The sequence below is a fragment of the Aquarana catesbeiana genome, unplaced genomic scaffold (assembly GCF_042186555.1).
Source record: "Aquarana catesbeiana isolate 2022-GZ unplaced genomic scaffold, ASM4218655v1 unanchor228, whole genome shotgun sequence".
NCBI lineage: Eukaryota > Metazoa > Chordata > Amphibia > Anura > Ranidae > Aquarana > Aquarana catesbeiana.
The window spans coordinates 785,562-808,644 of NW_027362655.1; the positions used below are offsets into that span (position 1 = coordinate 785,562).

General features: G+C 46.7%; 2 protein-coding genes across 10 annotated transcripts in view; one reads left to right on the plus strand and one right to left on the minus strand.

The window, feature by feature from the left end:
* LOC141121641 (uncharacterized) overlaps positions 1–23,083 on the minus strand; it is a 199,192-nt gene that overhangs the window by 131,020 nt on the left and 45,089 nt on the right. For 2 of the 9 annotated variants that reach the window (XM_073611301.1, XM_073611295.1), the window contains exon 1: positions 11,651–11,737. The exons of the other annotated variants lie outside the window; for them this stretch is intronic. The gene's annotated coding sequence lies outside the window, so the exon portion shown is untranslated. Of the gene's footprint in view, positions 1–11,650; positions 11,738–23,083 lie in introns of those variants that run through there. 9 annotated transcript variants of the gene reach the window in all.
* Positions 1–23,083, plus strand: part of LOC141121671 (uncharacterized) — a 197,849-nt gene that overhangs the window by 57,088 nt on the left and 117,678 nt on the right. The window lies entirely within an intron of this gene.

The following is a 23,083-nucleotide window of genomic DNA, read 5'->3' on the forward strand; positions in this document are numbered from 1 at the left end:
GTGACACCAGAAGTTTCAGAAAACGTAGCCGCACTCTTGAGTGCCTGTGGTGTAAGACTAAGTCCTAGAAAGTCTTCAACCAGTATAAATCTGCCCTCCAAAAATACTATTGCTGCCTCCACACTGCCAAGCAGACCTGTTTTATCATTCTCATTAACACCTTCTCATCCAGTCCCTGTCACCTCTTCTCTACCTTTAATGCCACGTACACACGACCGGACTTTCCGTCAGAGTAGACTCTGCCGTTCCTTCCGACGGAGTTCCGCTGAAACGGACTTGCCTACACACGATGTCTAGAATGGAAAAGGACCTGGGGTTTCTAGTAGATAGGCTCAGCAATGGAATGCAATGCCAAGCTGCTGCTAACAAAGCAAACAGAATATTGGCATGCATTAAAAAGGGGATAAATTCCAGACATAAAACGATAATTCTCCCGCTCTACAAGACTCTGGTCCGGCCGCACCTAGAGTATGCTGTCCAGTTCTGGGCACCAGTCCTCAGGAAGGGTGTACTGGAAATGGAGCGAGTACAAAGAAGGGCAACAAAGCTAATAAAGGGTCTGGAGGATATTAGTTATGAGGAAAGGTTGCAAGCACTGAACTTATTCTCTTTGGAGAAGAGATTCTTGAGAGGGGATATGATTTCAATTTACAAATACCGTACTGGTGACCCCACAATAGGGATAAAACTTTTTCGTGGAAGGGAGTTTAACAAGACTCGTGGCCACTCACTAAAATTAGAAGAAAAGGGGTTTAACCCTAAACTACGTAGAGGGTTCTTTACTGTAAGAGTGGCAAGGATGTGGAATTTCCTTCCACAGGCAGTGGTCTCAGCGGGGGGCATCGATAGTTTCAAGAAACTATTGGATAAGCACCTGAACGACCGCAACATACAGGGATATACAATGTAATACTGACATACAGTGGGGACGGAAAGTATTCAGACCCCCTTAAATGTTTCACTCCTTGTTATATTGCAGCCATTTGCTAAAATCATTTAAGTTCATTTTTTTCCTCATTATTGTACACACAGCACCCCATATTGACAGAAAAACACAGAATTGTTGCCATTTTTGCAGATTTATTAAAAAAAGAAAAACTGAAATATCACATGGTCCTAAGTATTCAGACCCTTTGCTCAGTATTTAGAAGCCCCCTTTTGATCTAATACAGCCATGAGTCTTTTTGGGAAAGATGCAACAAGTTTTTCACACCTGGATTTGGGGATCCTCTGTCATTCCTCCTTGCAGATCCTCTCCAGTTCTGTCAGGTTGGATGGTAAACGTTGGTGTCCAGCCATTTTTAGGTCTCTCCAGAGATGCTCAATTGGGTTTAAGTCAGGGCTCTGGCTGGGCCATTCAAGAACAGTCACGGAGTTATTATGAAGCCACTCCTTCGTTATTTTAGCTGTGTGCTTAGGGTCATTTTCTTGTTGGAAGGTAAACCTTCAGCCCAGTCTGAGGTCCTGAGCACTCTGGAGAAGGTTTTCATCCAGGATATCCATGTACTTGGCTGCATTCATCTTTCCCTCGATTGCAACCAGTCGTCCTGTCCCTACAGCTGAAAAACACCCCCACAGCATGATGCTGCCACCACCATGAATCACTGTTTGGACTGTATTGGACAGGTGATGAGCAGTGCTTGGTTTTCTCCACATATATGGCTTAGAATTAAGACAAAAAAAGGCCTATCTTGGTCTCATCAGACCAGAGAATCTTATTTCTCACCATCTTGAAGTCCTTCAGGTGTTTTTTAGCAAACTCCATGCGGGCTGTCAAGTGTCTTGCACTGAGGAGAGGCTTCCATTGGGCCACTCTGCCATAAAGCCCCGACTGGTGGAGGGCTACAGTGATGGTTGACTTTCTACAACTTTCTCCCATCTCCTGACTGCATCTCTGGAGCTCAGCCACAGTGATCTTTGGGTTCTTCTTTACCTCCCTCACCAAGGCTCTTCTCCCCCGATAGCTCAGTTTGGCCGGACGGCCAGCTCTAGGACGGGTTCTGGTCGTCCAAAACGTCTTCCATTTAAGGATTATGGAGGCCACTGTGCTCTTAGGAACCTTAAGTGCAGCAGAAATTTTTTGTAACCTTGGCCAGATCTGTGCCTTGCCATAATTCTGTCTCTGAGCTCTTCAGGCAGTTCCTTTAACCTCATGATTCTCATTTGCTCTGACATGCACTGTGAGCTGTAAGGTCTTAAATAGACAGGTGTGTGGCTTTCCTAATCAAATCCAATCAGTATAATCAAACACAGCTGGACTCAAATGAAGGTGTAAAATCATCTCAAGGATGATCAGAAGAAATGGACAGCACCTGAGTTAAATATATGAGTGTCACAGCAAAGGGTCTGAATACTTAGGACCATGTGATATTTCAGTTTTTCTTTTTTAATAAATCTGCAAAAATGTCAACAATTCTGTGTTTTTCTGTCAATATGGGGTGCTGTGTGTACATTAATGAGGAAAAAAAAATGAACTTAAATGATTTTAGCAAATGGCTGCAATATAACAAAGAGTGAAAAATTTAAGGGGGTCTGAATACTTTCCGTCCCCACTGTATAATCATACACATAGGTTGGACTTGATGGACTTGTGTCTTTTTTTTACCTCACCTACTATGTAATTATGTTAAGCGACAAAGAAGAAATCTTCAGATTAGACATTCAGACAAGGCAGAGCTTGAAGTGCATATCACTTGTATAAAGAATCACCAAAGAAAAGAACCCCATCAAAATGCCCCCACGCCCCACAATAATAGCACTAGGGGAGATCTAAAAAGAGCAGAACAGTAGTTATCTCCAGTCAGACTGTCTAATGGTGGGGATGGATTTTGCTGAGTGCTGGTGCCAAGTTTCCACCCCCCAGGATCACTGCATGTGTGGAGAAAAGCTGTGCAAGAGGATATGGAGGAGAGATGAGGAGGAGATCCAGGAATCAGGATAAAGGTCAGGACAAGCAACAGACGAGCGCATCCAAGAGATGAAGCCGGGGTCACTACACAGAAAATCAATCCAAGGAAACAACAGGCAGGATGAGGAATAGCAATTGTACAGTATAGGATTTCATGTCATCTGTGCCCAGTCTTGCCACAAAGAGTTAATCCAGCTCTGAGCAATCCTCTTATCTTTTTTCAGTGAGATAAAAACTGACACACAGAGAAATTGGAGTCAGTTTCTCCCCCTTGCTGTGAGTGACAGGTGATTTACTATCTCATGCACTAGCCTGAGAGAGACATTCTGTGTACTTCAGATCCCCTCCTCCTTTCTTCTCCAGCTCTCCCAGGATTGGCTGCTCCACACTTCAGCATGATTGGGCATGCTGAAATCATGTGGTAACTTTTCTGGGTTTTGACTGGATGTTAGTAATCATAGCAGAAGTTTAGTGTAAGAAATGCATGTTGACAAGGAGGTGGGTGGAGAATCTACTAACATCACAACTCCACCCACCGAGCTCCGGACAACAGACCCACCCACAGGATCTGCAGTTTTTCGGGTCTCATAACAGACAGAAGGGAGACATTTGACAGGCATATATATCCTGATAGATAACCACTATGGCAGTAGTTTAGAAAGGATGAGAGTGGGTTTACATCCACTTTAAGGTGACTATAGATACATGGAAATTCAGCTGGTTCAGCAGGGATCGGTCACATTTCCATCCATGTGTGGCCACTGCCGGATAAAAGTCACTCAATCAGCGACTGCAGCCAATAGCTTCATCACTGATCTGTGTATTCTGAGAGCGGAGGAGCGCCCCCCATTGTCAGAATACAATAGTGCATTGGGGAGGATTCCCCCATCCCCCTCCAATGGGTGGGTGGGGAAATTGCTTCAGTTTTTTTCACTCATCCCACTGGCTGAACGATTAAACTGAACCACGTATGGCCAGCTTTGGAAGCAAGATAGATTAATCATCAACTGATCCCCCATGAAGGGGTTAATATAGGTTTCCACACTATATACAGTCAGGTCCATAAATATTGGGACATCGACACAATTCTAATCTTTTTGGCTCTATACAACACCACTAGGGATGAGCCGAACACCCTCTAGGTTCGGTTCGCATCCAGGACACGCGAACGGATCGAAAGTTTGCGCAAACTTTCGAACACCGTTAAAGTCTATGGGACTCAAACGTGAGAAATCAAAAGTGTGGATTTTAAAGACTAATATGCAAGTTATTGTCCTAAAAAGGATTTGGGGACCCGGGTCCTGCCAGGGAAAAGTTTTTTCGGGAGCAGTGATTTTAATGATGCGTAAAGTGAAAAAATAAAAGTGAAATATTCCTTTAAATATCGTACCTGGGGGGTGTCTATAGTATGCCTGTAAAGGTGCGCGTGTTTCTCGTGTTTAGAACAGTCCCTGCACAAAATGACATTTCTAAAGGAATAAAAGTCATTTAAAACTGCTTGCGGCTGTAATGTAATGTCGGGTCCTGGCAATATGGATGAAAATTATTGAGAAAAACGGCATGGGTAACCCCCCAGCCCATTACCAGGCCCTTTGGGTCTTGTATAGATATTAAGGGGAACCCCACACTCAAATTAAAAAAAGAAAAGGCGTGGGGCCCTATATACTCTGAACACCAGTATACAGGCGGTCCCAAGAAAGACAGGGACTGTAGGTTTGTTCTTAAGTTGAATCTGTTTGTAATTTGGAACTGGTACATTTTTTAAGTGTAACTCCAGCCAAAAAAACTATTTTTAAGCTTTTTGGAAAACATAGGGAAGGGTTATCACCCCTGTAACATTTGTTTTGCTGTCTGTGCCCCTATTCAGAAGATTTCACCTCACTTTCTGTCCCAATGACAATTGGAGGTTGAAAATTTGTTTTTTTTTAGGGAAACAAGGATTGGTGATAAAGCATTAGTGGAGGAGACACCTTTTTCCCATATTAAACGCTTACAGGAGAGAATTTTCCTTCCTAGGGGTAAATTTCCTCTCACTTCTTGTTGTCTCCCTCTTGCAAGTAGGAGTCGTTTGTAAGTCGGATGTTTGAAAGTAGGGGCCTGCCCTATATACTCTGCAGAAATTTGGGCCTTAGGTGTTGGTGGTACCAGAACACTGTAAGCCCTCGCAGTTACTCTTGATGGGCGCAGGAATGGGCCCTGCTGTGAAATATTAGACCATAAATTGTAATTACACGCCCCTGTTGAACAGGGGCAGAAAAATTGGGTCTTAGGCACTGGTGGTGGTGCCACAACACTGCAACCCCTCACAGATACTCTAGTTGAGCGCAGGAACGAGCCCTGCTGCAAAATATTACAGCAAAAATTGTAATTACATGCCCCTGTTAAACAGGGGCAGAAAAATTGGGCCTTAGCCACAGGTGGTGGTGCCCAGAACCAAAAATGTTCTTACAAGCTATCAACATGAACATTGAGGAGGAATAGGATAGTCACTCAGCATCAGCATAGGCAGTCTTCAAGGGATCTCACATTCATAAAAACATTAGTCGGTTACATCAGCATGAACATTGAGGAGGAAGGGGATAGTCACTCAGCATAACAGGATAGTCACTCAGCATCAGCATAGGCAGTCTTGAAGGGATCTGACATTTCAAAAAAAATTATTCAGTTACATCAGCATCAGGTGCTTGGTAGTTGGTGATCCAAGACTGATTAATTTTTATGAAGGTGAGCTGATCAATCGAGTCGGTGGACAGGCGCACTCTGGGATCGGTTACAAAGCCTTCAGCAGCACTGAATGTGCGTTCAGAAAGAATGCTGGATGCAGGACAGGCCAGTAGCTCAATTGCATACTGTGCAAGCTCTGGCCAGTGATCGATCCTCAAGACCCAGTAACCCAGAGGATTTTCGGTTGGAAAGGTCTCCAAGTCTGATCTTGTCCCTAGGTATTCCTGCACCATGTAAATCAGACGCTGGCGATGGTTGCTGGAACCAATCAGACCTTGGGGCTGCGGACTAAAAAATTGTCTGAACGCATCTGTCAGATGGCCACCTTCTTCACCGCTCCTTCTGTGACTGACCGAAGCCTCAGCAACACGTTGTACAGGACCAGGAATTTGTAACCTCCCAGGCTCTGGAAACACATTGCAAACCCTTCTGCGAGGCCTCCCGAAGATGTTTCATCCTCTGCTCCCTCTGTGACGGCTGGATAAGTTCCGCAACCTTACCCTTGTAACGTGGATCAAGGAGGGTTGCCAGCCAGTATTGATCCCTCTCCTTGATACCACGAATCCGAGGGTCCTTTCGCAGGCTTTGCAAGATCAGGGAAGCCATACAGCATAGGTTTGCTGAGGCATTCAGTTCGGAGTCCTCTAGGTCACTAAGGACGACCTGATCCGCAGCCACCTCCTCCCAGCCACGTACAAGTCCATGGGTTTCTGGGGACTGTAAACGATCCCTTGAAGACTGCTGCTGATGCTGAGTGCTAGGCTCCACCTCCATGCTAACACAATCCTCCTCCTCTTCCTGTGTGATCGGCGGGCCCGCAGGAACACTGTCTGGATAAAGGGGGCCTGGAGAGGTAAGGAAGTTCTCCTCTTCCTCTTTCTGTTCTGCCTCAAGTGCCCTGTCCATTATTCCACGCAGCATGTGACAAGAGGGACAGTATCACTGATGCATGCACTGTCACTGCTCACCATTCTCGTGGCCTCCTCAAATGGTGACAGGACAGTGCATGCATCCTTGATCACGAGCCCCTGGCGTGGCGAAAAAAAGCCAAGCTCCCCTGACCCTGTCCTGGTGCCATAGTCGCACGGGTACTCATTGATGGCCCTCTGCTGCATGTGCAGCTGCTGCAGCATGGCCAACGTTAAGTCAGCCGAGCACTGGCATTATATCACCGGCAGAAATGCACGCAGACTTTCCTGGCCTGCCTCAGGAGATTTTGTAAGCCTGCGTACCTGCACAAGAACCGCTGCACCACCAAATTAAGGATGTGAGCCAAACAGGGAACATGGGTGAAGTATCCCTGTCGATGGGCGGAGAGGAGGTTGGTGCCATTGTCGCAAACCACCATTCCTGCCTGAAGCTGGTGTGGCGTCAACCACCTCTTAACCTGCCCCTTCAGAGCTGACAGAATCTCTGCCCCAGTGTGGCTCCTGTCCCCTAAGCGCACCAGCTCAAGCACCGCATGGCATCTTTTTGCCTGAGTGCTTGCATAGCCCCTTGAACGCCTACGGAGCACCGCTGGTTCCAAGGACAAATCTATAGAGGAAGAAGAAGAGGAGGGGGTGGAGGAGAGAGGTGTGTCAGAATCACCACTAGTAGCATTTTGGAGGCATGGTGGCGGAACAAGCAGCAACAATACTGCACCCTGTCTTGCATCCTTCCCAGATGCCAGCAGGGTCACCCAGTGCGCCGTGAAAGATAGGTAACATCCCTGTCCATGCCTGCTGGACCATGAGTCAGCGGTAATATGCAACTTACCGCTGACCGCCCTGTCCAGCGAGGCCAAGACATTGCCTTCCACATGCTGGTAGAGAGCCGGAATTATCTTCCGTGAAAAAAGTGGCGTTTGGGAACCTGCCACTGAGGTACCGCACATTCTACAAATTCACAAAAAAGGTTAGAGTCTACCAGCTGAAAAGGCAGCAGTTGGAGTGCTAGCAATTTAGCTAAGCTACCATTCAGCCGCTGGGCATGTGGATGGCTGGGACCGAATTTCTTTCGCCGGTTTAGCAACTGGGGTAGGGAAATTTGCCTGCTACAATCGGACATTTGTGTAGCGATAGCAGATTGCCCGCAAGTACTTGGCACACCTTATTCTACACCTTCATTCCTCTCAGTGCAGGTTTCTGAGAGAACTGAAGGTATAGTGGGGTTGGAGATCCCAGCTGATGAGGAGCAAGGAGAGGTCGGCCTTGTTCTTTGGTGTGGGTCTTTTAAGTACACTTGCCAACGGACTGCATGGGAGTTCGACATATGTCTGGTCAAGCATGTGGTGCCCAAGCGGCTGCTGTTCTGGCCACGCTTGATACGCTTCAGACAAATGTTGCTAACAGCAACGGTGCGATCTGCTGCACACGTCTCAAAAAAGGCCCACACCAAAGAACTTTTGGAAAAACACAGCATCAGTCAGCAGTGCCCTGCACATGCGGAGCTCTGCGGTGTGATGCAGTCGGTTGGCTGCCCTTAAGCTGGCCCCTGGAGGGCATCCTGCCTCATTGGAGATGTGCCTCCTCCTCCTCCCAGGCACCCACGTAGAGTCAGTAACCTCATCATCCCCTCCTCGTCACTAGAGTAAACCTGGCAGTATGCTGAAGCTGGGGGAACATGACTGCCAGTTTGTTGTCCTTCTTGGGCACCCCCTCTCTCTGGGCTCACGTTACTGCCTTCCTCAATCTGGGTACCATCATCGGAGCCTTCAAAACGCTGCGCATCTTCCTGCAGCATGTACCCAACACTGTCGTCGAACAGTTCGGGGGACTCCTCAGGGCATGATGGTGGGGCTAGGGAAGGCGTGACTGATGACATTGAGCCAATGGAAGAGGCCGCTTTGGCAGCTGCATTGGCAGCCAAAGTACTCTGAGCCTGGGTGACAGAGGATGAGGACGGCTTGGTCATCCACTCTACCAACTCTTCTGCATGTTGTGGCTCAACACGGCCAGCTGCCGAAAAAAAGGACAAGCGTGCCTCATGGCCACATGCTGGGAATGCACCGTGTCCATGACCAGCAATGTTGGCTGTAGACACAGAGCATGCTTGTCCTCTTTTAGTGGCCTGTGAGCGTCTGCCTCTCCTTGTTGGCCTTCCAGACATACTGTATTTTATATATTTGTAATGTATTTGAATAGGTACACCAGGAATAGCCAAAGTGAGATGTAGCTGCACAAAGCTGGGATGTATATATATATACTGAATATACTGCAGCTAACTGAATCAACTGCCTGCCTGCAGTATATTAGGAGGAGAACAGGAATGGTCTGCAGTGAGATCTAGTTGCACAGGATACAGTACTGAATATACTGCAGCTAACTGAATGAACTGCCTGCTTGTAGTATATTAGGAAGAGAACAGGAAGGGTCTGCAGTGAGATCTAGCTGCACAGGATACAGTACTGAATATACTGCAGCTAACTGAATGAACTGCCTGCCTGTAGTATATTAGGAAGAGAACAACAGGAACAGTCTGCAGCGAGATCTAGCTGCACAGGATACAGTACTGGATATACTGCAGCTAACTGAATGAACTGCCTGCCTGTAGTATATTAGGAAGAGAACAACAGGAATGGTCTGCAGCGAGATCTAGCTGCACAGGATACAGCACTGAATATACTGTAGCTAGTTGAATGAACTGCCTGCCTGTAGTATATTAGGAAAAGAACAACAGGAACGGTCTGCAGCGAGATCTAGCTGCACAGGATACAGTAATGAATATACTGCAGCTAACTGAATGAACTGCCTCCCTGTAGTATATTAGGAAGAGAACAACAGGAACGGTCTGCAGCGAGATCTAGCTGCACAGGATACAGTACTGAATATACTGCAGCTAACTGAATTAACTGCCTGCCTGTAGTGAATTAGGAAGAGAACAACAGGAACGGTCTGCAGTGAGATCTAGCTGCACAGGATACAGTACTGAATATACTGCAGCTAACTGAATAAACTGCCTGCCTATAGTATATTAGGAAGAGAACAGGAATGGTCTGCAGTGAGATCTAGCTGCACAGGATACAGTACTGAATATACTGCAGATAACTGAATGAACTGCCTGCCTGTAGTATATTAAGAAGAGAACAACAGGAACGTCTGCAGTGAGATCTAGCTAAACTGGATACAGTATATATATATATATATATATATATATATATATATATATATATATATATACTGTATATATATATACACAAAGCCTGGAATGTATATATATATATATATATATATATATATATATATATATACTAAATATACTGGAGCCACTTGAATTTGACGCGAACGGCCCGTAATGTTAGATCTTTGAACGATCGAACAGCCGATGTTTGAGTCAAACTCAAATTCCACAATGGATTTGTAATGAAATGAACAAGATGTGCTTTAACTGCAGACTTTCAGCTTTAATGTGAGGGTATTTACATCCAAATCAGGTGAACGGTGTAGGAATTACAACAGTTAGTATATGTGCCTCCCACATTTTAAAGGACCAAAAGTAATGGGACAGATTAACAATCATCCATCAAAATTTCACTTTTTAATACTTGGTTGCAAATCCTTTGCAGTCAATTACAGCCTGAAGTCTGGAACGCATAGACATCACCAGACGCTGGGTTTCATCCCTGGTGATGCTCTGCCAGGCCTCTACTGCAACTGTCTTCAGTTCCTGCTTGTTCTTGGGGCATTTTCCCTTCAGTTTTGTCTTCAGCAAGTGAAATGCATGCTCAATCAGATTCAGGTCAAGTGATTGACTTGGCCATTGCATAACATTCCACTTCTTTCCCTTAAAAAACTCTTTGGTTGCTTTCGCAGTATGCTTCGGGTCATTGTCCATCTGCACTGTGAAGCGCCATCCAATGAGTTCTGAAGCATTTTGCTGAATATGAGCAGATAACGTTGCCCGAAACACTTCAGAATTCATCCTGCTGCTTTTGTCAGCAGTCACATCATCAATAAATACAAGAGAACCAGTTCCATTGGCAGCCATACATGCCCACGCCATGACACTACCACCACCATGCTTCACTAATGAGGTGGTATGCTTTGGATCATGAGCAGTTCCTTTCCTTCTCCATACTCTTCTCTTCCCATCACTCTGGTGCAAGTTGATCTTGGTCTCATCTGTCCATAGGATGTTGTTCCAGAACTGTGAAGGCTTTTTTAGATGTTGTTTGGCAAACTCTAACCTGGCCTTCCTCTTTTTGAGGCTCACCAATGGTTTACAGCTTGTGGTGAACCCTCTGTATTCACTCTGGTAAAGTCTTCTCTTGATAGATGACTTTAACACACATACACCTACCTCCTGGAGAGTGTTCTTGATCTGGCCAACTGTTGTGAAGGGTGTTTTCTTCACCAGGGAAATTGACGGTCATTGACCACAGTTGTTTTCCATGGTCTTCCGGGTCTTTTGGTGTTGCTAAGCTCACCGGTGCGTTCTTTCTTTTTAAGGATGTTCCAAACAGTTGATTTGGCCACACCTAATGTTTTTGCTATCTCTCTGATGGGTTTGTTTTTTCAGCCTAATGATGGCTTGCTTCATTGATAGTGACAGCTCTTTGGATCTCATATTGAAAATTGACAGCAACATATTCCAAATGCAAATAGCACACTTGAAATGAACTCTGGACCTTTTATCTGCTCCTTGTAAATGGGATAATGAGGGAATAACACACACCTGGCCATGGAACAGCTGAGCAGCCAATTGTCCCATTACTTTTGGTCCCTTAAAAAGTGGGAGACACATATACAAACTGTTGTAATTCCTACACTGTTCACCTGATTTGGATGTAAATACCCTCAAATTAAAGCAGAAAGACTGCAGTCAAAACACATCTTGTTTGTTTCATTTCAAATCCATTGTGGTGTTGTATAGAGCCAAAAAGATTAGAATTGTGTCGATGTCCCAATATTTATGGACCTGACTGTATGTGTGTATCATCATCTGCTGGAGATAAAAGACATCACAGTGACTATGGAGGAAGAGGACGGACATGACGGGGGGGTTACTGGGTGTAAATAGAAAATAAGATCTTATTACCTCCTCTACTGCCACTTCCAGCAACGTCTCCATTCAACTTCGTATTACATATAACTTCCTGCCTGTACCTGACATCACTTCCTGTCTGTATTCCATAGAGACATTCTGTCTGGGTAGAAATGAGATCACCATCTTGTGGAACTTAGAGGAACTGCAGCCCTAAGAAAAGTCTCTGCTGTGCGTATTTACTGTATATCCTTATAGATGGGTCATCTCCACTCCCACCAAGGGGGATAGAAATATATTACTGCTCGGGGGGGGGAGACATTTTGGCCCCTTTGATTTTGCAGTAAAATTGATTGCAGATTTAGTCATGTAGAACATCTGTTATATGGATACAAAGAACCCCAGCCGAGAGTAAAGGGTGGAAATGGCTCCTGATCCCCAGATTTGGGCAATTATGTCACCAATATAAATAGAATAAAACCCGCGCTATGTGTAACAACTCAAATACCTACAAAAATAACTTATACCGGACTGCTGCTGTAACAAAGGTAAGTATTCCCTTTATCAACTAGAAGAGCATTATGTGTCACAGCGCTGTCCTATTGTGTGTGACCATAAATCATCACAAATACACTAAAATATGTGGAGACATTCATATATAAAGTGCTAGGGGCTCAAATAATATTCTCTGCACATCTACTGCTTCCACTTTACACATACTTCATTGATCTTATGGTGTTTATCAATAAGTTAAGTAAACTGAACCATGTTCAAATTCATATACAACATAAAGTGCTTTGTGCTCAAGATGCTGTTCCCTGCAGATCCACTGCTTCCTCTTTACACCTACTTCCTTCGTCTTATAATCTTGTCTGCTATATTAAAACCTGTGCAAATTCATGTAATCATAAAATATTGTACTCAGTATAGTGTTCTCTGCAAGTGTTCCCTGCATGTCCACTACTTCCACTTTGCATCTACTTCAACAAACTTATTTTGCTCAAAAAATCCACCAATCAATGAAAAGTTGATAAGGTGTAAAGTTCTCGGTGCTCCAAACTGTGCCAGCTGTAGTGTAGCCACGCCTTCTTCCACCTCTTACACATGTGATGGTGAGGGCGCCCCCTTAGTAGTGCTTCCCCACTCACCAGAGCAATATGACTCCCAGCTTTTCATCTACCAGAGTCACCAACATCCTTCACACTCTCCTCACCTCCGATGGCAAAGGAACTGGATCCTCCTCGCTCACTCCTGAGAGTCTGCTGAGCTTTCTGTCATCTCCCTCCTAGACTCCTCCTCCGACCGCTGTTCCAGCAGGAGCTCCGCCTCTTCATACACACTCAGAGCTCCGCCTCTTCACACACACTCAGAGCTCCGCCTCTTCATACACACTCAGAGCTCCGCCTCTTCATACACACTCAGAGCTCCGCCTCTTCATACACACTCAGAGCTCCGCCTCTTCATACACACACTCAGAGCTCCGCCTCTTCATACACGCTCAGAGCTCCGCCTCTTCATACACACTCAGAGCTCCTCCTCTTCATACACACTCAGGGCTCCGCCTCTTCATACACACTCAGAGCTCCTCCTCTTCATACACACTCAGAGCTCCGCCTCTTCATACACACGCAGAGCTCCGCCTCTTCATACACACTCAGAGCTCCGCCTCTTCATACACACTCAGAGCTCCACCTCTTCATACACACTCAGAGCTCCGCCCCTTCACACACACTCAGAGCTCCGCCTCTTCACACACACTCAGAGCTCCACCTCTTCATACACACTCAGAGCTCCGCCTCTTCATACACACTCAGGGCTCCGCCTCTTCATACACACTCAGGGCTCCGCCTCTTCATACACACTCAGAGCTCCGCCTCTTCATACACACTCAGAGCTCCGCCTCTTCATACACACTCAGAGCTCCGCCTCTTCATACACACTCAGAGCTCCGCCTCTTCATACACACTCAGAGCTCCGCCTCTTCATACACACTCAGGGAGGAGAGAAAGGGGAAGGATATACAGTACATACACACACAGCACAAGCAGAGGCGGCTCTAGGCTTTGTGAGGCCTTAGGCAAATTTTACACGAGGCCCCACTCATGCCCATAATGGGAAAAAAAATTCAAGCAATTAAAATGGCTGCAGAAAGATGCACGGATTTAGCACACAGTTCATCAGCACCACTTCCAGGGCACCCTCCTCACCCATCAGACATATGCAGCCAATAAAACATCTGGAACCCAGCATGGTGGCATCCTACCCCTCTTTCCCATGCCTTGGGAGGAAGGAGAGTGGGGGAATCCCAACACAGTGCAGAGAGAGATAGGGAGGAGGGAGGGAGAGAGACAGGGATAGAGAGAGGGGGAGGGGTGGGAAAGAAGGGAAGAGAGGGGGGGATAGGAGGGAGAGAGAGGGGGGAAAGGGGGAGAGAAGGGAGAAGAGGGAGAGAAAGAGAGATAGAGGAGAAGGGGAGAGAGCGGGGGAGGGAGAGAGGGAGAGAGAGGGGGGAGAGAGAGAGGGGAGAGAGAGGGGGGAGAGAGAGAGGGGTAGGGAGAAAGTGGGGATAGAGGGAGTGAGTGAGGGTGGGGGAGACTGGGGGTGACACAGAGGAGGGAGGTGAATAAGAGAGGGGGTGAGGGAGAGAGAGAAGGGTTGTGGAAGAGAGGGGTGGCATGAGAGAGAAAGAGACGAGAGGTGGTAGAGAAGGGAAGAGAGGGGGGAGAGAGAAGAGAGAGAGGGAGAAAGAAGGGGGAGAGAGAGAGAGGGAGAGAGAAGGGGGAGGGAGAGAGAGAGAGGGAGAGAGAGAGGGAGAGAGAAGGGGAAGAGAGAGAGAGAGGGAGAGAGAAGGGGAGAGAGAGAAGGGGGAGAGAAGGGGGAGAGAGAGAGAGAGGGAGAGAGAAGGGGAGAGAGAGAAGGGGGAGAGAAGGGGGAGAGAAGGGGGAGAGAGAGAGAGGGAGGAGGGAGAGAGGGGGGAGGGAGAGAGAGGGGGGAGGGAGAGAGAGAGAGAGGGGGTGGAGAGGGGGGGAGAGGGGGGAGAGAGATGGGGAGAGAGAGAGGGGAGACAGGGAGTGAGTGGTGGGAGGGGGTGAGAGAGACTGGGGGTGACACAGAGGAGGGAGGTGAGAAAGAGAGGGGTGGTACGAGGGAGAGAGGCGAGGGGTGAGAGAAAGGAGGGTGACATAAAGAGGGAGGGGGGAGAGAGAGATAGGAGAAGGTGATAAAGAGGGAGGTGAGGGAAAGGGGGGGTGAGAGAGATCCCTAGCCCTGTCTGTAGACCCTCCTGTGTTCCATGTCCCAGTCTGTGAGAGCACTGGGCAGGAGCAGGAGAGGGGGGCAAAGAACAGGAAGGAGCTGGAGAGCACTGGGGTTGTGGGGGCAGAAAGCAGTGGAGAAGGTGGAGAGCATAGGAGGGGTGGGGGCTGGAGAGTGCGGGGGAGCTTTAGAGGAGGGGAGTCAGAAAGAAAGCGAGGGGAAAGCAGGGGGAGCTGAAGAGCACTGGGGGAGGAGCCAGGGAGCACAATGAGGGTCGGAGAGCACAGGGGGTGCAGAAGAAGTTAGATAGGAGGAGCATTGGGCTGCTGCATATAGTGGAATTGAACTTTTTATATTCCTCCTGCAGCCGCTGAATGCTCACTTCTCCTCCTCTCCTTCCTGCAGATGATTCAGCGGCTGCAGGAGGAATATAGAAAGATCAATTCCACTATATGCCGCTGCCCACCGCTCCTCCTATCCAGGCACACAGGAAGGCTGCACGGGCACTCACCTTCTCTCTGGTCGGCCAGGCGGCATCAGGAGATTGGAGGCGGAGCTCCTTCATGTTCAGTCACGGGGCAGCTCAGCTGGAGGCAGGTGCGGAGAGGTCGGGTGAGCGCAGGCTGAAGGAGCAGCCCAGCTGCGGCTCCCACATGAACATGCCACCGCCCAACACACGCCTTGTAGAGATGGCACCAGGAGCTGGGTGCTGTCATCCGGCCGCTGCCGCCACCTAGAGGCCCCTACTGTTCTGCTGTCCGCACCTGCTGCCACCGGACCGGGATGCAACCGCTCCGTGCTGGAGCTGCTATTCCTCGGGCAGTACCCGATTCGTCAGTCAGCCCCAGAGCCACAGAGCCCCAGCGGGGGTAGGCGGAGCCGCCGGCGTCGACGTCAATGATTGAGCACAAGCAAAGTAGGCGGCCGCGAGGCCCCTGTCAGTGCGGGGCCTTAGGCGGTCACCTAGTTTGCCTAATTAGAGAGCCGCCTCTGAGCACAAGGCCGTTTTCACACTATGAGATGTTTCTCAGGGCTGCAGTTCCTCTGAGCTCCACAAGGTGGTGATCTCACTTCTACCCTACCCTTCTGCACTATAGTATTTCGTGGTGACCTAGAGGGTCCAAAAAATGCAGTCCAAGCTGGTTAGGTGGCTAACACTAGTATAGTCCTATACCTGTTTCTATACTTAACTCTCATCAAGAATTACTACGCTTGGATATCATCGCTTCACCCTTGTTTCCCATAATCCTCGGCATGCCTTGGTTACAAGCACACAACCCTGACATCAACTGGGCCACAGGAGAGGTTACCTTTTCTTCTTCTTATTGTCAGCAGTTCTGCAGATTTCAGGATGTTTATAAGGCCTCTACCTTGCTCTGCCTAGACACAGATTCCAGCCTACATCAATCCATTCCCGCGGCTTATCATGATTTCCTAGATGTGTTCAGTAAACAGGGGGCAAAGGCTTTACCTCCCCACCGGGCCTATGACTGTCCTATCGAGTTGCTTCCTGGAGCAGGGATTCCATTCGGAAGGATTTTCCCTCTGACAGAGGTAGAACAAGGGGCATTAAAAGAGTATATCGATGAGAACTCAAAGGCTTCATTCGCCCGTCCACGTCTCCAGCAGGTGTGGGCATCTTCTTTGTACAGAAAAGGGATAATACTCGTAGGCCATGCGTGGACTACCGTGAACTAAATAAAATTACAGTAAAGAACCGCTATCTTCTTCCCCTGGTACCAGAATTATTCCAAAGACTTGGAACTGCCACTGTATTCACTAAGCTTGACCTCCGCTGAGCCTACAATTTGGTCTGTATCAGGGGCGGAGACGAGTGGAAGACTGCTTTTCGTACCCGCTATGGGCATTTCGAATACCTGGTGATGCCCTTCGGACTGTGCAATGCCCCTGCTACGTTCCAATATTTCATCAATGATGTTTTGCGAGACTTTCTAGATCTGTTTGTTATCGTCTACCTAGACGATATACTAATCTTCTCTTTTTCCCTTGAATCTCACCGCAGGCACGTCAGAAGTGTGTTGGCCCGGCTTCGACAACATGGCTTATATGCAAAGGCAGAGAAGTGTGAATTTGAACAGGGAAGTATTCCATTTTTGGGGTTGATCATCTCTAGTAAGGGCATTAAGATGGGCCCTCAAAAAATCGCTGCAATACTAGATTGGCCAGTTCCAACAGACAAAAAGGGAATCCAACAATTCGTTGGATTTGCCAATTTTTACCGAAAATTTATTAAGGGGTTTTCAGCCATTATTACACCCATTACCCAGTTAACTAAACAGGAAACACGCTTTCACTGGTCTGCTGAAGCCCAAAAGGCTTTTGAGACCCTCAAGGCCCTCTTTACTTCTGCTTCTGTACTAAAACATCCAGATTCCTCTCTGCCGTTTGTACTTGAAGTAGACGCATCTGAAATTGCGGTGGGGGCAGTGTTGTCCCAAAGACAGGGAACCAAGGCCTTGTTATACCCGGTGGCCTTCTTCTCTCGTAAATTGTCCACGGCAGAGAGAAATTATGATGTAGGAGACAGAGAGTTGTTGGCAATTAAATCAGCATTAGAGGAGTGGCGCTATCTTCTGGAAGGAGCTGCTCATCCAGTCTTAATTTTTACAAATCATAGGAACCTGGAGTATTTGAGATCTGCAAAGAGGCCGAAGCCACGATAGGCCAGATGGGCTCTCTTTTTCCCCAGGTTCTCTTTTTATGTCACTTACCGCCCTGGCTCCAAGAACACTAAGCCCAATGCCCTATCCAGGATGTTCCACAAACCCCAAGAAGTTTCCCCTCTGGACACCATCCTGTCCCCGGGGAATTTTCTCCTGCTTCAGGGGAACCTGCTTTCCCAAATTAAGCAGGCTTCCGTGGGACTGGGATCTTCCATTGGGCCAGAACTCTAGATGGGCTACTTTGGCACGAGAATAGGATTTTTATACCCGAAGTTCTACGAGTACCTATATTGGAGCTCTGTCATGATCATGCACTGGCTGGGCATTTTGGTGTAGCTAAGACCACTAATTTGGTACAGCGTACCTTCTGGTGGCCTCAGGTACGTGAGGATTGCAAGAGATTTGTGGAATCCTGTACCACCTGTATTAGGAACAAGGGTTACAAAACCAAGGCATGGGGACTAAGATGATTGTATTTCTGTACTTCCATTGGCTGAATTTGCCTACAACAATTCCATTCATTCCGCTATCAAACAGACTCCATTTTTTGCAAATTACGGCTTCCACCCTTCATTTTTACCTAATTCTCTTCCAGAATGTACAGTAGCCGCAGTTCAAGAGAAATTGAATTTCTTTACCTCCAATAATCAAGTTTTGCAGGAGACCATGACCAGGACCCAGGAATACAACAAGACAACTTTCGATAAAAGAAGGCGAGGTGAACTGTTACTTGCACCCGGTGACCAGGTATGGTTGTATACAATGAACCTCAGGCTGGCCTGCCCTTCAAAGAAATTGGGTCCCAAGTTCTTAGGACCTTTTCCTGTCAGACGGAAAATTAATGAGCTGGCATATGAACTAGAACTCCCTGATTTGTTAAAGGTTCACCCAGTGTTCCATGTGTCTTTACTCAAACCTTCCATTCTCAATCCATTTCCAGGTCGAAGTACGGATCCTCCTGACCAAATTTTGGTGGATGGCGAGGAAGAATTCGAGGTGGAATCTATCTTGGACCACAGGAAGAGAGGTAATCGGAATCAATTCCTGATAAAATGGATGGGGTTTGGACCCGAAGAGAATTCTTGGGAACCTGAGGATAATATTCATGCTGAAGGTCTTTTACAATCTTTTAAAAGCTCCCATCCAGAAAAATTCGTCTGAAAGGGCATCCGGAGGCTGCCTTTTGGGGGGGCAATGTCATGAAGATCCTGCCAGTAATCGGTGTTCCAGGCGCACTGGAACGCGGCCATGGGCATTACCGCGCATGCGCGCGCTCACGGGTGCTGTCACGCACGGGCACGCGCGCACTCCCGTTGGAGTCAGATGGGCTATTTAAACCTGCCTGTCACGCTCAATTCCCGCTGTCTGCTCTACAGCGTTCCGTGTGCCAAACCTGATCTGATCTGAACCCTTCTGTTATCTGACCCGGCTTCCTGTTGTGACTATGCAGCTATCCTCCTGCATCTGACCACTTTGGCTTGCTTGACCATTCTCCTGTTTGAACCCTGGTACCTCTGCTGTCCGCCTGATATCGACCACCGGCCTGTTTGACTATTCCTCTGCCTGATACCTGTTACCAGTCTGTTACCTGCTGCTTGTTCCTGGTTCCAGTCCAGCACTCCAGTGTTCAGCCTACTACCTGCTGTTGTTCTTGGTTCCGGTCCAGCACTCCAGTGTTCAGCCTACTACCTGCTGTTGTTCCTGGTTCCGGTACAGCACTCCAGTATCCAGTCTGTTACCTGCTGCTTGTTCCTGGTTCCAGTCCAGCGCTCCAGTTCCTGCTTACTTACCTGCTGTGGTTCCTGGTTCAGTCTGCATTCCAGTCTCCAGTCTTCTCTTCAGTTCCTGGTTCCAGAGGTTTCCACCACTCCTGAACTTCTGGTGACTGTTGATCCTGCCAGGCACCCATACCACTCCTTACTCCTGTGTCCTCTGTCTCCACTCCAGAGGGACGAGAGTGGGAGCCGTAAGGGAGGCCTCTCTCTGCACTTCAGGCTCAAAACCTACCAGGTACGTGACAATATTATAGGTCTTCATTTGTTCCAATAAGGGTTTGAGTACTCTTCTCCTTGCCAGAGTTTCTGATGCCAGGTCTGGGAAAATATGTAATACCGTTTCTTCATACTTTACAGGGTGTTCGGCTTTTAAACCTTCCCATATCTGTTCTTCATCCTTATAGTTATGGAATCTTGTGATCACATCTCTCTGGGTTTCTCCAGCCATATCTGCAGGTTTTCTAATGCCCCGCACACACAATCGGAAATTCCCCCAGCAAAAGTCCGATGTGAGCTTTTGGTCGGAAAATCTGACCGTGTGTATGCTCCATTGGACTTTTGCTGGCGGAATTCCCGGCAGCAAAAGATTGAGAGCAGGTTCTCTATTTTTCGGTCGGAAAAAGTTCAGATTGGAAATTCCGATAGTCTGTACCAATTCCGACGTGCAAAATTCCTACGTATGCTCGGAAACAATTCGACGCATGCTCAGAAGCATTGAATTTCATTTTCTCAGCTCTTGTACATCACCGTATTCTTGACAGTCGAAAGTTCCGAGAACTTTTGTGTGACCGTGTGTATGCAAGCCAAGCTTGAGCGGAATTCCGTTGGAAAATCCGCTCGTGTGTACGGGGCATAATTCTGTGTATTCTTTCAAACTTTACTTTTTCTGTTGTCGATCTTCCCAGCAATGAGCCAAATACTTTATCCATTTTATCTTGTAAATCTTCTTCCTGCATTTCAGGTAGGCCCCGGATTCTTAGATTTTTTCCTTCTTTTGCGGTTTTCCTGATCTTCGACTTTATACATCATATTCCTCTGCTCTCTCTATATCTTCTTCATCTGTTCTTTAAGTTCTTTTATTTCTACCGCTTGTATATCCAGTTTTTCCTCTGTTTCTTCCACTCTTTTTAATTATTGGTTCAAATCTCTGTGTAAGGTTGCCATGTCTCCTTTTAAGGATTGTTCCAGTCTTAGAAAGTCTGCCATTTCGCCTTTCGTTGGGAGTTGGCTTTTTGTTCTTAGATCTCCTTCATTATCTTCCTCCTGCTCTTCGTTTACATTCATAGAGCTTTTTGCTCCCACGGATTGTCTACTTTGCCCATTTTTAAGAGTTCCCTCTGTTTGTTTGCTCTTTGTCCCCAGTTGTTTTCCAGGGCATTCCTTGCCCCTTTCTTGTTACATGTACTTCTTTATTGTGCCGGGGCTATCATTTACTTTAGGTGGGTTCGCTCCTGCTTCTCTGCCTGGTTTATCTCTCATATTGTTCTGTGTTGGGGGGTATTCTACATTGGGCGGGTTCTGTATGTACTGTCTGCGATATCAGGTTTTATCGTTCTCTGGTCTTCTAGTACCTTCGGTGGTTTAATATTATTTACCCCTGGGGAAAAAGTACCCTCTTTATTTCTCCAGTGTAAGGTTTTATGGTCGTGGATCAGACCGGTGCCGCTGTCCGAATACTGAATCTTTTTACATATATTTTCAGTTAAATAACCACAAGCAATGTATTTTTAAGCTGAGGCTCAGTGCTTTCTTGTTTGTGTCTTAGACTTTGTTCTTCTTTTTACTTAATTCTGCTATATATATACAGTGGGGACGGAAAGTATTCAGACCCCCTTAAATTTTTCACTCTGTTATATTGCAGCCATTTGCTAAAATCATTTAAGTTCATTTTTTTCCTCATTAATGTACACACAGCACCCCATATTGACAGAAAAACACAGAATTGTTGACATTTTTGAAGATTTATTAAAAAAGAAAAACTGAAATATCACATGGTCCTAAGTATTCAGACCCTTTGCTCAGTATTTAGTAGAAGCACCCTTTTGATCTAATACAGCAATGAGTCTTTTTGGGAAAGATGCAACAAGTTTTTCACACCTGGATTTGGGGATCCTCTGCCATTCCTCCTTGCAGATCCTCTCCAGTTCTGTCAGGTTGGATGGTAAAGGTTGGTGGACGGCCATTTTTAGGTCTCTCCAGAGATGCTCAATTGGGTTTAAGTCAGGGCTCTGGCTGGGCCATTCAAGAACAGTCACGGAGTTGTTGTGAAGTCACTCCTTCGTTATTTTAGCTGTGTGCTTAGGGTCATTGTCTTGTTGGAAGGTAAACCTTCGGCCCAGTCTGAGGTCCTGAGCACTCTGGAGAAGGTTTTCGTCCAGGATATCCCTGTACTTGGCTGCATTCATCTTTCCCTCGATTGCAACCAGTCGTCCTGTCCCTGCAGCTGAAAAACACCCCCACAGCATGATGCTGCCACCACCATGCTTCACTGTTGGGACTGTATTGGACAGGTGATGAGCAGTGCCTGGTTTTTCCACACATACCGCTTAGAATTAAGGCCAAAAAGTTCTATCTTGGTCTCATCAGACCAGAGAATCTTATTTCTCACCATCTTAGAGTCCTTCAGGTGTTTTTTAGCAAGCTCCATGCGGGCTTTTATGTGTCTTGCACTGAGGAGAGGCTTCCGTTGGGATACTCTGCCATAAAGCCCCGACTGGTGGAGGGCTGCAGTGATGGTTGACTTTCTACAACTTTCTCCCATCTCCCGACTGCATCTCTGGAGCTCAGCCACAGTGATCTTTGGGATCTTCTTTACCTCTCTCACCAAGGCTCTTCTCCCCCGATAGCTCAGTTTGGCCAGACGGCCAGCTCTAGGAAGGGTTCTGGTCATCCCAAACGTCTTCCATTTAAGGATTATGGAGGCCACTGTGCTCTTAGGAACCTTAAGTGCAGCAGAATTTTTTGTAACCTTGGCCAGATCTGTACCTTGCCACAATTCTGTCTCTGAGCTCTTCAGGCAGTTCCTTTGATCTCATGATTCTCATTTGCTCTGACATGCACTGTGAGCTGTAAGGTCGTATATAGACAGGTGTGTGGCTTTCCTAATCAAGTCCAATCAGTATAATCAAACACAGTTGGACTCAAATGAAGGTGTAGAACCATCTCAAGGATGATCAGAAGAAATGGACAGCACCTGAGTTAAATATATGAGTGTCACAGCAAAGGGTCATGTGATATTTCAGTTTTTCTTTTTTAATAAATCTGCAAAATGTCAACAATTCTGTGTTTTTCTGTCAATATTGGGTGCTGTGTGTACATTAATGAGGAAAAAAATGAACTTAAATGATTTTAGCAAATGGCTGCAATATAACAAAGAGTGAAAAATTTAAGGGGGTCTGAATACTTTCCGTCCCCACTGTATATATATTTATATATATATATATATATATATATATATATATATATATATATATATTTTTTTTTTTTTTTTCAAGGTCTCTGATGTCCCTCACACAATATTTATCTCAAATCAATACCACAGTTCAGACTTCCTTACTGTCCACACAGTCCTCAAGCCCCTCCTCTTTCGCTTTTCTTTTTCCTGATTTAGATACAATGGGTATATGGGCGGCATAGAAGGGAAATCTGTGGGGGGAGGGCAAAACTAGGGGGTATCAGTCTGTTCAATCTATTTAACCAGCTCAATTTTTATGGTGTCCTCTGCCTGAGCCTCCTTAGCCTCTCTCACAGTCTCTCCTTAATGTCAGTCTCTC